Source organism: Capra hircus, chromosome 22, assembly GCF_001704415.2.
Source record: "Capra hircus breed San Clemente chromosome 22, ASM170441v1, whole genome shotgun sequence".
Taxonomy (NCBI): Eukaryota; Metazoa; Chordata; class Mammalia; order Artiodactyla; family Bovidae; genus Capra; species Capra hircus.
The window spans coordinates 38,990,178-39,004,299 of NC_030829.1; positions in this window are offsets into that span (position 1 = coordinate 38,990,178).

A 14,122-nucleotide genomic window follows, 5' to 3' on the forward strand; every position below is an offset into this window, starting at 1 on the left:
GGATCAAACCCGGGTCTTCCGGATTGCAGGCAGACGCTTTACCACCTGAGCCACCAGGGAAGCTCAATGATGAGGAATGTAGAGCATCCTTTCCTTCGTTGGCTTGGTTTTTTTCTTCTTTTAGAGAGAAAGAGGGCAGGGGGGACAGAGGCAAAGATCAGTCTGTGTTAAGGTTGACGCCTTGATGTTGATCTCTTAAGGTTGCCCTGACTTGAATCGCTTTTTTTTTTTTTTTTTTTAAGCAAACCCAGGACATTGCGTGAGAACAGTAACCTTTCCAGCCCCACAGGCCATGTGAGTTTGTATTTCCCACAGGCACCTATGTTCAAGTTGTAGTTACAGGAAATGTCCTCAAGGCGGCAGCACTTCTTCATGCCCCGCTCGCCCCGCCCCCCCGCCTAGAACTGAGCCCTAGAGAAAGTCCCCTTGCTGAATGGCAGGTTAGAGTGGAAAGTGCCAGGGCTGAGACTTGGAGACCAGGTGACATTTCAAAGCTCTTCCTTCCCAGCAGACACATGTTTTCTTCAGTGCCCTACCCGTGAGTGTGCTCCTGGAAGGCCCACCTGAATCTGAAGGTGGGGGTCCCATCCACAGGGGACCAATCCCTCCAGGTCCAAGAGGAGCTTCTTTGCGGGCACGCCCTCCCCAGCTCCCTCAGGCCAGCCCAGTCTTGGGGTGCTTGGGACTCAAGGCCGCTCAGGCTCCAGGAAAAAGTCCAGGTCACCAAGGCCCGAGAGGGGTGCCGCTGGCATTTTCTAAACATCTGCATGTTAGCTTTCTGCTGTATAGTGGACTCAAGCCCGTGGCTGAGGTATGCAGGTGCGTGCATGCGTCCCCTTCCGTTTCTCCACCATGTAGGTGGTCACAGGGTTGAGCAGATTCCCTGTGCTCCACAGGAGGTCCTGTCGATTGTGATCTGTGTGTGTGTCCCTGTGTATGTGTTCATCTTCACCCCACAAGGTATGCCTCGCTCTGCCCCACCGTCCCCTTTGGTAACCAGAGGTTTGTTTTCTAAGATTGTGAGGCTGTTTCTGGTATAAATGAGTTGTTTGGTATTGACTTTTCGATCCTACTCGTTAGTGATATCGTGGGCTACCTGGCCTTCTTTTTTTTTTTTGTCTTCATTTAGTATGCTCATCACCAGGTGTATTCATGTTGCTGCAGAAGACGTTCTTTCTTTCTGTTCAATGGCTTATTCCATGTCATATACATTACATGTATGCGCCACATCTTCCGTATCCTTCAGTCTGTTGGTGAGCAGTTGGATTCTTCCACGTCTCATGCAGGATAAACAGTGCTACAATGAACCGTGTGGAACACGTGTTGATTCATATTATGGTTTCTCATCAAGTGGAGGCCCACGAGTGAGAATGCCAGGTCCTGAGGTAGCCCATTATGAAGTACTTTAAGGAACTTCCATAGTGTCCTTTTCCCTGGCTGTTACCAATTTACATTCTTAGAAGCAGGGTAGGAGGGTTCTCCTTGGAAAAGGCCCTGATGCTGGGAAAGATTGAAGGCAGGAGGAGAAGGGGACGACTGAGGGTGCGATGGTTGGATGGCATCACCGACTCAATGGACATTAGTTTGAGCAAGCTCTGGGGGTTGGTGGTGGACAACAACAAGCCTGGCGTGCTGCAGTCCATGCGGTTGCAAAGAGTCGGACACGACTGAGCAACTGATGAACTGAGGAGGGTTGTATTTCCTATGCCTTCTCCCACTTTGGCTGCCTGCAGGCATTTTGAGGATGCTCATTCTGAGCAGTAGCAAGTGATAACTCATGGTGGTTTTGATTTGCCGTCCTCTAATAATTAACAATCTAGAGCATCCTTTCCTGTGTCAATTTGTTTATTTATTTTTATTTTTCAGAGAGAAAGAGAGGGCAAGGGAAATGGAGGCAAAAGACAGTGTGCATTAAAGTTTTCTCCTTGAGATTGGTCTCTTAAGGCTCGCCCTGTTTTGAGTCGCCTTTTTGTTAGCATCTGCCTGCAATGTGGGAGACGCGGGTTTGATCCCTGGGTTGGGAAGATCCCCTGCAGAAGGAAATGGCAACCCACTCCAGTATTCTTGCCTGGAGAATCCCATGGATGGCTACAGACCTTGGGGTCACAAAGAGTCGGGCATGACTGAGCGACTTCACTTTGTTAACACACCCAGGACTCTGCCTGAGGGCCCACCTTGTGAATTCGAATTGCCTGCAGGCGGCGTTATTTGAGTTGTACTTATGGGAAACGTCCATAAGGCAGCAGCACCTTCTCCTGTCCCCCTAGGGTAGCGAGGTGGCCCTAGAGAATGTCCCCATTGCAAGGGTGTAAGTTGGAGTGGAGTGTGCCGAGGCTTGGGCTTCCCTGGTAGCTCAACTGGTGAAGAATCTGTGCCAAGGCTGGTGTTTCATGACTTCTTCCCCCTCCCCCTCCCCCCAGAGAAATTGCAAGGTCTCCGTGAAGTCTCTGTCAGAGGGTGCAGTGGTACTTAGGTGGGGCAACTCCAAGGAAGGAAGCTGCTGGTGGGAACCCCCCACTGGGAGGCTTGGAGACCAGGTGCCATTTGAAAGTTCTTTTTGCCCCATGGATCCACCATTTTGGGGGGTGCCCTAGGCATGGATGATGAAGAAGGCAATGGCACCCCACTCCAGTGCTCTTCCCTGGAAATCTCGTGGATGGAGGAACCTGGTAGGCTGCAGTCCATGGGGTCGCTAAGAGTCAGACACGACTGAGCAACTTCACTTTCACTTCTCACTTTCATGCATTGGAGAAGGACATGGCAGCCCACTCCAGTATTCTTGCCTAGAGAATCCCAGGGATGGGGGAGCCTGGTGGGCTGCCGTCTAAGGGGTCGCACAGAGTCGGACATGACTGAAGCGAATTAGCAGCAGCAGTAGCAGGCATGGATGAACTCTAGGAGGGCCCGCCTAGATCTGGAGATTGGGGTCCCATCCACAGGGACCAGTCACTCAGGGGCCGAGAGGGGCTCCTTTCCTGGTACATCCTCCTGAGCTACCTCCGGCCAACCCACTCCCATCTTGGGACCCGAGGCGGCTCAGGCTCCAGGGATGTGCATGCAGCCCAGGTCACTCAGGCCTGAGAGGAATACCATTGCCGATTTTTTAAATTTTGCGTGTTAATTTTTATCGTATAATGGCATCCTGTGGATTTAGAGTATCCTGCAGAACCCCTGATTCAGTTATGTGTATTCATGTGTGTGTGAGTCTTTGGTTTCGGGTCCCATACAGGCTGTCACAGCGTGTAGAGTTCCCTGTGCTCTCTGGTAGGTCTTGTTCATTGTGTTCTTTACGCGTGTTCATGTGTATATGGTCATCTTCCCCTAAGATATGCCTGCCTCTGCCCCTCCTCTCCCCTTTGGTAATCAGAGCATTGCTTTCTAGGACTAGGAGGCTGTTTCTGGTCCATAAATGAGTGGTTGGCATTGACTTTTAGATCCTACCCAGAAGTGACATCACTGGCTACCCAGCCTTTTCTCTCTGGCTTCCTTCACTCTTTGAGATCATCACCCAGTGAATCCATGTTGCTGCAAAAGGCATTCTTGCGTTCTTTTCAATGGCTGAGTCATATTCCATGGCACATATAGTATATGTCTCTGCCATGTCTTCTGCATCCATCCGTCTGCCAGTGGATGTTCTGGTTGCTCACCTATCTCATCCATTGGAAATACTCCTACCTGAACCTTGTGGAGTGTGTGTCAATTCATATTATGTTTACTATCCGAGGGGTGGCCACGGAATGAGAATGTCAGGTCCTGTGGTAGCCCAATGTAAAGTATTTTAAGGAATCTCCAGTTAGAGATACCAGGGGAACATTTCATGCAAAGATGAGCACAATAAAGGACAAAAATGGTATGGACCTAATAGAAGCAGAAGATATTAAGAAGAGGTGGCAAGAATACACAGAAGATCTACACGAAAAAGATCTCCATGACCCAGATAATCACGATGGTGTGATCACTCACCTAGAGCCAGACATCCTGGAAAGCAAAGTCAAGTGGGCCTTAGGAAGCATCACTATGAACAAAGCTAGTGGAGGTAGTGGAATTCCAGTTGAGCTATTTCAAATCCTGAAAGATGATGCTGTGAAAGTGCTGCACTCCATATGCCAGCAAATTTGGAAAACTCAGCAGTGGCCACAGGCCTGGAAAAGGTCAGTTTTCATTCCAATCCCAACAAAGGGCAGTGCAAAGAATGTTCAAACTACCGCACAGTTGCACTCATTTCACCTGCTAGCAAAGTAATGCTTAAAATTTTCCAACCTAGGCTTCAACAGTACATGAGCTGAGAACTTGCAGATTTTCAGCCTGGATTCAGAAAAGGCAGAGGATCCAGAGATCAAATTGCCAACATGTGTTGGATCACAGAAAAAGCAAGGGAATTAAAAACAAACAAACAAACACCATATCTACTGCTTCATTGAATATGCTACAGCCTTTGACTGTGTGAATCACAACAAACTGGAAAATTCTTAAAGAGATGAGAATACCAGACCACCTTACTTGCCTCCAGTGAAACGTTTATGCAGGTCCAGAAGCTACAGTTAGAACCGGACATGGAACAACCTACTAGGTCATAATTGGGAAAGGAGTACATCAAGGCTGTATATTGCCACCCTGCTTATTTAACTTGTATGCAGAGTACATCATGTGAAATGCTGGGCTGAATGAAGCACAAGCTGGAATTGGTTGCAGGGAGAAATATCAATAACCTCAGATATGCAGTGATACCATCCTTATGGCAGAAAGCAAATTGGAACTAAACAGCCTCTTGATGAAGGTGAAAAAGGAGAGTGAAAAACCTGGCTTAAAACTCAACATTCCAAAAACTAAGATCATGGCATCTGGTCCCATCACTTCATGGCAAATAGATGGGGAAACAAGGGACATTGACATTGAAGTTGCTCAGTCGTGTCCGACTCTTTGCGACCCCATGGGCTGTAGCCTACTAGGCTCCTCTGTCCATGGAATTTTCCAGGCAAGAGTAGTAGAGTGGGCTGCCATTTCCTTCTCCAGGAGATCTTCCCAATCCAGCGATTGAACCCAGGTCTCCCACATTGTAGGCAGACGCCTTACCATCTGAGCCACCAGGGAACAGAGACTGTTTTTTTGGGCTCCGAAATCATTGCAGATGGTGACTGCAGCCATGAAATTGAAATATGCTTGTTCCTTAGGGGAAAAGCTATGACCAACCTAGACAGCATATTAAAAAGAAGAGACATTACTTTACTAACAAAGGTCCATCTAGTGAAAGCTATGGTTCTTCATAGTTACATATGGATGTGAGAGTTGGATCATAAAGAAGGCTGAGTGCCGAAGAACTGATGCTTTTGAACTGTGGTGTTGGAGAAGACTCTTGAGAGTCCCTTGGACTGCAAGGAGATCAAACCAGTCCGTCCTAAAGGAAAGTAACCCTGAATAGTCATTGGAAGGACTAATGCTGAAGCTCCAATACTTTGGCCACCTGATGTGCAGAGCTGACTCATTGGAAAAGTCCCTTTATTTGGAGAGACCGAAGGCAGGAGGAGAAGGGGACGACAGAGGATGAGATGGTTGGATGGCATCACCAACTCAATGGACATGAGTTTGAGCAAGCTCCAGGAGATGGTGAAGGATAGGGAAGCCGGGTGTGCTGCAGTCTATGGGATCTTAAAGAATCAGACACAACTGAGTGATCGAACAGCAACAATAGTGTTCTTTATCCTGGCTGTTAACAATTTACAATCCCCAAAACAGTGTAGGAGCCTTCCATCTTCCTCAAGCCTTCTCCCACTCTTCCTGTCCAAAGTCATTTTGAGAATGGCCATTCTGAATAGTGAGAGATGATACCTCATGGTAATTCTGATTTGCCATTCTCTAATAGTGAGCAATGTAGAACATTCTTTTTTGTGTTGATTTCTTTCTTTTTTTTTAGAAATAGAGGGCAGGAAGAACTGAGACAAAAACCAGTGTGTGTTAAAGTTGACCGCTTCTGATCAGGCTCTTAAGGTTGCCCTGGTGTGACTTGACTCTTTGTTAATAATGACAGGGCATTACCTGAGGGCAAGTGTCCTTTCCAGCCCCTTAAATTGCCTTATTAATTTGAATTGCCTGTTGTTCAGTCCCTCCATCGTGTCTGACTCTGCAACCCCGTGGACCGCAGCACGCCAAACTTCCCTGTCCTTCACCATCTCCTAGAGTTGGCTCAAACTCATGTCCGTTGAGTCGGTGATGCCATCCAACCATTTCGTCCTCTTTTGTCCCTTTCCCCTCCTGCCTTCAGTTTTTTCCAGAATCAGGGTCTTTTCCAGTGAGTCAGCTCTTCACATCAGATGGCCAAAGTATTGGAGTTTCAGCTTCAGCATCAGTCCTTCCAATGACTATTCAGGGATACTTTCCTTTAGGACGGACTGCTTTGATCTCATTGCTGTCCAAGGGACTCTCAAGAGTCTGCTCCAACACCACAGTTCAAAAGCATCAGTTCTTTGGCGCTCAGCCTTCTTTATGATCCAACTCTCACATCTGTACATAACTACTGGAAAAACCGTAGCTTTGACTATACAGACCTTTGTTGGCAAAGTAATATCTCTGCTTTTTAATATACTCTCTAGGTTTGCGATACTTTTCTCCCAAGGGACAAGTGTCCTTTAATTTCATGGCTGCACCACTAAATTTAATTTCAGTGGCTGCACTGTCCACAGTAATTTTGGAGCCCAATAAAATAGTCTGTCACTGTTTCCATTGTTTCCCCATCTATTTGCCCTGAAGTGATGGGACCGGATGCCATGATCGTAGTTTTCTGAATGTTGAGCTTTAAGCTAGCTTTTCACTCTCCTCTTTCACTGTCATCGAGAGGCTCTTCAGTTCCTCTCGCTTTCTTCTATAAGGGTGGTATCATCTGCGTGTCTGAGGTTATTGATATTTCTCCCAGCAGTCTTGATTCCAGCTTGAGCTTCATTCGCCTAGCATTTCGCATGATATACTATGCTTATAAGTTAAATAAGCAGGTGACAATATATAGCCTTGACATACTCCTTTCCCAATTTGGAACCACTCCATTGTTCCATGTCTGGTTCTAACTGTTGCTTTCTGACCTGCATGCAGATTTCTCAGAAGGCAGGTAAGGTGGTCTGGTATTGCCATCTCTTTAAGGATTTTACACAGTTTGTTGTGATCCACACAGTCAAAGATTTAGCATAGTCAATGAAGCAGAAGTAGATGTTTTTCTGGAATTTGCTTGCTTTTTCCATGATCCAATGGATGTTGGCAATTTGATCTCTGGTTCCTCTGCCTTTTATGAATCCAGCTTTAACCTCTGGAAGTTCTCAGTTCATGTACTGTTGAAGACTGGCTTGGAGGATTTTGAGCATTACCTTGCTAGTGTGTGAAATGAGTACAATTATATGACAGTTTGGACATTCTTTGGCACTGCCCTTTTTTGGGATTGGAATGAAAGCTGACGTTTTCCAGTTCTCTGGCCTCTGCTGAGTTTTCAAAATCACTGGCATATTGAATTGCCCTTCAGTTCAGTTCAGTTGCTCAGTCATGTCCAACTCTTTCTGACCCCATGAATCGCAGCTCGCCAGGCCTCCCTGTCCATCACCAACTCCCAGAGTTCACTCAGACTCACGTCCATCGAGTCGGTGATGCCATCCAGCCATCTCATCCTCTGTCGTCCCCTTCTCCTCCTGCCCCCAATCCCTCCCAGCATCAGAGTCTTTTCCAGTGAGTCAACGCTTCGCATGAGGTGGCCAAAGTATTGGAGTTTCAGCTTCAGCATCATTCCCTCCAAAGAAATCCCAGGGATGATGTCCTTCAGAATGGACTGGTTGGATCTCCTTGCAGTCCAAGGGACTCTCAAGAGTCTTCTCCAACACCACAGTTCAAAAGCATCCATTCTTCGGCGCTCAGCTTTCTTCACAGTCCAACTCTCACATCCATACGTGACCACTGGAAAAACCTGTATTCAAGTTGTAGTTACAGGAGATTTCCACAAGGCGGCAGCACTGCTTCACGCCCCACTTAAATTCCTCCCGCAATGGGAGCCCTAGAGAAAGTCCCATTGCAAGGTTGTGGACGAGCGCGCAGTTTGCCAGGGCTCCCGTCTCGTGACTTCACCCCTCTTCCTTGCACTGCTCAGAGAACTCCAGAGCGCTCCCCACACTGCCCTGCGGAAGGTGCTGTGGCACTTATGTGGGGTGACCGTGGGGAAGGAGGCTACAGGTGGGAGCCCCGCCACCAGGAAGCTTGAAGACCAGATGGCCTGTCAAAGTTCTTCCTGCCCAGCGGGACCACCGTTTCTTGGCCTGGGAGGGGTTGGGGCTCCCCTGGTGGATCAGACAGTAAAGAATTTGCCTGCAATGCGGGAGACCTGGGTTTAATCCCTGGCTCAGGAAGATCCCCTGAGGAAGGGAATGGCAAAGTACTCCAGTATTTTTGCCTGGAGAATCCCATAGACAGAGGAACCTGGTGGGCTACAGTCCATGGAGTTGCAAGCCATGGATGAGCTCTTGGAGGGCCTGCCTGGGTCTGGAGATTGGGGTCCCATCCACAAGGGGTCAATCACTCCAGGTCCAGGTGTGGGCTCCTTTGCTGGCACAACCTCCCAGCTCCCCCTGTCCAACCCAGTCCTGCCTTGAGACCCGAGGCTGCTCAGCCTCCTGGGATCTCCGCACATCACCCAGGCCTGAGGGGAATACCACTGGTACTTTAAAATCCTTGCATGTTATTTTTTATTTTATAATGGAATCCAGTGGTTTTACAGTGCCCTGGAAAACCGCTGATTCAGTTTACATAAGCATATATGTATTCTCCTTCATCTTCCCATTCCGTGTAGATTATCGCGGGGTGATGAGCGGAGTTCCCTGTGCTCTCCAGTAGGTCTCGTCGATTCTGTTCTCTGTGTGTGTGATTGTGTAAGTGCTCATCTTCACCCTCTAAAGTATGCCTCCCTCCGCCCCACCTTTCCCTTTCGGTAATCAGAGGATTGTTTTCTAAGACTGTGCGCCTGTTTCTGGTCCATAAAGGAGTTGTTTGGTTTCGATTTTTAGATTCTACCTAAAAGTGATATCCTATGCTACCCACCCTTTTCTCTCTGGCTTCCTTCACATAGTATGATCATCACGTGGTATGTCCACGTTGCTGCAAAAGGCGTTCTTTCATTCTTCTCAACGGGAGAGGCATTTTCCGTGGCGTACATATTCATGCGCCACAGCTTCTGTATCCATCAGTCTGTCGGTGGACGTTTTGGTTGCTCACCTATCTCGTTCAGTGTAGACACTTCTACTTGAAACTTGGGGAGCAAGTGTCAATTCATATTATGTTTACTCTCTGAGCGGAGTCCGAGGAGTGAGAATGCCGGGTCCCGTGGTAGCCCCGTGTAAAGTATTTCAGTTCAGTTGAGTTGCTCAGTCGTGTCTGACTCTTTGTGACCCCGTGAATCGCAGCACGCCAGGCCTCCCTGTCCATCACCAACTCCCGGAGTTCACCCAAACTCATGTCCATCGCGTCGGTGATAATGAACCTCTGTAGTGTCCTTTATCCTGGCTGTTACCAATTTACATTCCCCAAAGCAGGGTAGGCGCCTTCCACCTTCTTCACGCCCTCCCCACTTTCACAGTCTGTAGTCCCTTGAGGGTGGCCATTCTGACCAGGGAGAGGTGATACCTCATGATGATTTTGGTTTTTTGTTCTCCAATAATGAGTGATGTAAAGCATCCTTTCCTGTGTTGATTCCCCAGCCCCCACCTTTTTTGAGAGCGAGAGAAAGAGAGAGAGAAAGAGGGCAGGAAGGACAGAGACAAAAATCAGTGTGTGGTAAAGTTGATCCCGTGTGATTAATCTCTTAAGGCTAGCCCTATTTTGAGTTGTTGTTTCATTAGCAACCGCAGGACATTGTCTGAGGGCAGGTGTCCTTCCCAGCCCAGCAAGCCCTGTGGATTTGAAACGCCCCTGCCCCAGGATTCTGGTTGCAGTTCCAGGAAATGTCCCCAAGGTGGCAGCACTTCTTCCTACCCCGCCTTGGGTTCCTTAGGCAACAGGAGCCCCAGAGGAAGTCCTGCGGCAGGGCTGTAGGTAAGGGTGGAATGTGCCAGGGCTCATGTCTTATGACTTTCTCCCTTTCTGCTGCAGCACTCAGAGAAATTCCAAGCCCTCCCCAACTGCCACTGAGAGTGCTGTGGCACTTAGGTGGGGAGACTCTGTAGGAGGAGGCTGCTGGTGGGAACTCCACCACCGGGAGACTTGGAGACCAGGTGGCGCTGCAAAGCTCTTCGTGCCCATCAGGTCCATCATTTTTTAGGTTCTCTAGAAGCCGGTAAGATCTAGGAGGGCCTGTCTGGATCTGGAGATCGGACTCCCATCCCCAGAGGGCCAGTCACTCCAGGTCCAGTGGGGCCTCCTTTGCTGGCACGTCCCAGTTCCCTCAGGCCAACCCAGTCCTGCCTTGAGACCCAAGGCTGCTCAGGATCCAGGGATGTGACCGCCTCTCAGGTCACCCAGGCCTGAGGAATATACTCCTGACGTTTTAAAAATAGTTCATATTAATTTTTATTGCGTAATGAAACCCAGTGTCCTGTGAAACCCCTGATTCAGGTATGCAAATGAATTGTGCATTCTTTGGTTTCCTTTCCAATACAGATCCTCACAGAGTGTCGAGCAGATTCCCTGTGCTCTGAAGCAGGTCTTGAGGATCATGTTCTGTATGTATGTTGCTGCATATGCTCATCTTCTCCCGCTGAGATATGCCTCCCTCTCACCTCCCCTTTCTCCTTTGGTAACCAGAGGGTTGTTTTCGAGGACTGTGAGGCTGTGTCTGTTTTGTAAATGAGTTGTTTGTGATCTATTTTTAGATTGTACCAAAAGTGATATCACAGGCTACCCAGACTTCTCTCTCTGGCTTCCTTCCTTAGTATGATCATCACCAGGTGGGTGTATCCCTGTTGCTTCAAAAGGCATTCTTTCAATACTTTCCTATGGCTGACATGTGCTATGCTGAGTCACTTCATTCGCCTCTGACTCTTTGTGACGCTATGGCCTGTAGCCCGCCAGGCTCCTCTGTGGGATTTCCCAGGGAAGAATACTGGAGTGGGTCGCCATGACTTCCTCCAGGGGGTCTTCCCACCCAGGGATTGAGCTCTTCTGTTTCCTGCATGAGCAGTTGGGTTCTTTACCACTAGCAGCGCCTGGGAAGTCCTGGTGTGAATACATATATGCACCGTGTCTGCTGTAGCCACAGTCTGTCAGTGGGCATTTGCTTGCTCACCTGTCTTGCGCAGTTACATAGTTCTGCTTGAGCCACGGGGAGCATGTGTTGGGTTGTATTATGTTTACTATCTGAGTGGGGGCCCAGCAGTGAGAATGCCAGGTCCTGTGCTGCGGTCCAGGGCGTCAGAGAGTCAGACAGGACTGAGTGCCTGAATAAGTACAGCCCAATTTAAAGTATTGTAAGGAACCTCCACAGTGTCCTGTATCTGGGACGTGTAAATTACCAATTTACATTTCCCAAAACAGGGTAGGAGCCTTTTGTTTTCTTCAAGCGCTCTCCCACGATTATTATCATAGTCTTTCGAGCATAACCATTCTGACCAGTGAGAGGGGATACCTCGTGATAATTTTGATTTGCCATTCTCTAATAATGAGCAATGTAGAGCTCCTTTCTTCTGCTGATTTGGTATTTTTTCTTCTTTTAAAGAGAAAGAGAGGACAGGAGAGGAGGAGACAAAAATCAGTGTGTGTTAAAGTTGATCCCTTGAGATTGATCTCTTAAGGTTGTCCTGGTTTCTCGTTTGAGTTGCTTCATTTATTTATTTTGTAAAGCAAACCCAGGACATTGACTGAAGGCTGCTGTCCTTTCCAGCCCCACAGGCCTTCTGAGTTTGTTTTAACGGGCACCTGTATTCAACTTGTAGGTACAGGAAATGTCCACAAGGCGACAGCACTTCTTCATGCCCCACTTGAATTCCTGCTGCAACTGGAGCCCTAGAGAAAGTCCCCTTGCGAGGTCGTGGATTAGAGTGGAGAGTGCCAGGGCTGGGGAGACTTGGAGACCAGGTGACATTTCAAAGCTCTTGCTTCCCAGTGGATACATCTTTTTTTTCGGTGCCCTACGCATGAATGTGCTCCTGGAAGGCCCACCTGAATCTGGAGATTGGGGTCCCATCCACCGGGGACCAATCAGTCCAGGTCCAAGAGGAGTTTCTTTGCTGGAACATCCTCCCCAGCTCCCTCGGGCCAACCCAGACCCACCTTGCGATCGGAGGCTGCTTAGGCTTCCAGGGGTGTGTGTGCAGCTCATGTCACCCAGGCGCGAGAATACTGCTGGTAATTTAAAAATTTTGCATGTTAATTTTTTTTGTATACTGGAACCCATTGGATTTACAGTATCCTGGAGAACCCCTGATTCAGTCAGGCATATGCATATATGTGTCCTTCTTTGGTTTCCATATCAATGCGTAATCACAAAGTCTTGAGTTCCCCGTGCTCTATAGGAGGTCTTGTTGACTGTGTTCTGTATGCATATTTCTGCGCATATGGTCATCCTCGCCCTGTAAGATGTCCCCCTCTACACCAGCTCTCACCTTTGCTAACCAGAGGTTTGTTTTCTATGACTCTGAGGCTGTTTCTCTGTAAATGCATTGTTTGGTATCAATTTTTAGATTCTACCGAAAGTGATATCATAGGCTTCCTGGCATTTTCCTTCTGGCTTCTTTTGCTTAGTGCGATCCTCCCATGGTGTATCCTTTCACTCTTTCCTGCGGCTGCGGCGTATTCCACGGTGTACATATCCATGTGCCGCACATCCTGTATCCATCAGTCTGTTGGTGAATGGCTTGACGACTCTTCCGTGTCTCATGCAGGGTAAACAATGCTACAGTGAACCACGGGGAGCACGTGTCCATTCATATTACGGTTTCTCATCAAGTGGAGGCCCAGGAGTGAGAATGCCAGGGCCTGAGATAGCCCAATTTAAAGTATTTTAAGGAACCTCCATAGTGTCCTTTTTCCTGGCTGTTACCAATTTACATTCCTAAAAATAGGTTAGGAGGGTTCAGTTTCTCCATTCCTTCTCCCACTTTTACTGCCTGTAGACATTCCGAGGATGCCCATTCTGAGCAGTGGGAGTTGATAACCTCATGTTAGTTCTGATTTGCCATTCTTTAATAATTAGCAGTTAGAGCATCCTCTCCTCTGGGTTTTTTGTTTGTTTTTTAAAGAGAGAGAGGGACACAGGGGTAATGGAGACAAAGACAGGGTTTGTTACAGTTGACCCCTTGAGATTGGTCTCTTAAGTCTTACCCTGTTTTGAGTTGCTTTCTGGTTAGCAAACCCAGGCTATTGCCTGAGGGCAGGTGTCCTTTCCAGCCCCACAGGCCTTGTGAGTTCGAATTGCCCACAAGCTGCTGTATTCAAGTTGTAGTTACATGAAATGGCCACAGGGCGGCAGCACTTCTTCATGCCCCGCTTGGGTTCCTCATGCAACTGGAGCCCTTGAGAAAGTCTTCGTGCAGAGCTGTAGATGAGAGTGGAATATGCCAGGGCTGGGGAGACTTGGAGACCAGGTGTCATTTCAGAGCTCTTCCTGCCCATGGGGTCCATCATTTTTTAAAGTGCCCTAGGCATGGATGTGCTCCTGGAGGGCTCACCAGAATCTAAAGATTGGGGTCCCGTCAGAGGAACCAGTCACTCCAGACCCAAGGGGGCTCCTTTGCTGGCACGTCCTCTGCAGCTCCCTCAGGTCAGCCCAGCACCGCCCTGAGGCCCGAGGCTGCTCAGGATCCAGGGGTGTGCAAGCAGTCCAGGTCACCCAGCCTGAGGAGAATACTGCTGGCCTTTAAAAATTGTTCAGTTCAGTTGCTCAGTCGTGTCCGACTCTTTGCGACCCCATGACTCGCAGCACGCCAGGCCTCCCTGTCCATCACCAACTCCCGGAGTTCACTCAGACTCACATCCTTCGAGTCTGTGATGCCATCCAGCCATCTCATCCTCTGTCGTCCCCTTTTCCTCCTGCCCCCAATCCCTCCCAGCATCAGAATCTTTTCCAATGAGTCAACTCCTCGCATGAGGTCACCAAAGTATTGGAGTTTCAGCTTTAGCATCAGTCCTTCCAAAGAACACCCAGGACTGATCTCCTTTAGGATGGGCTGGT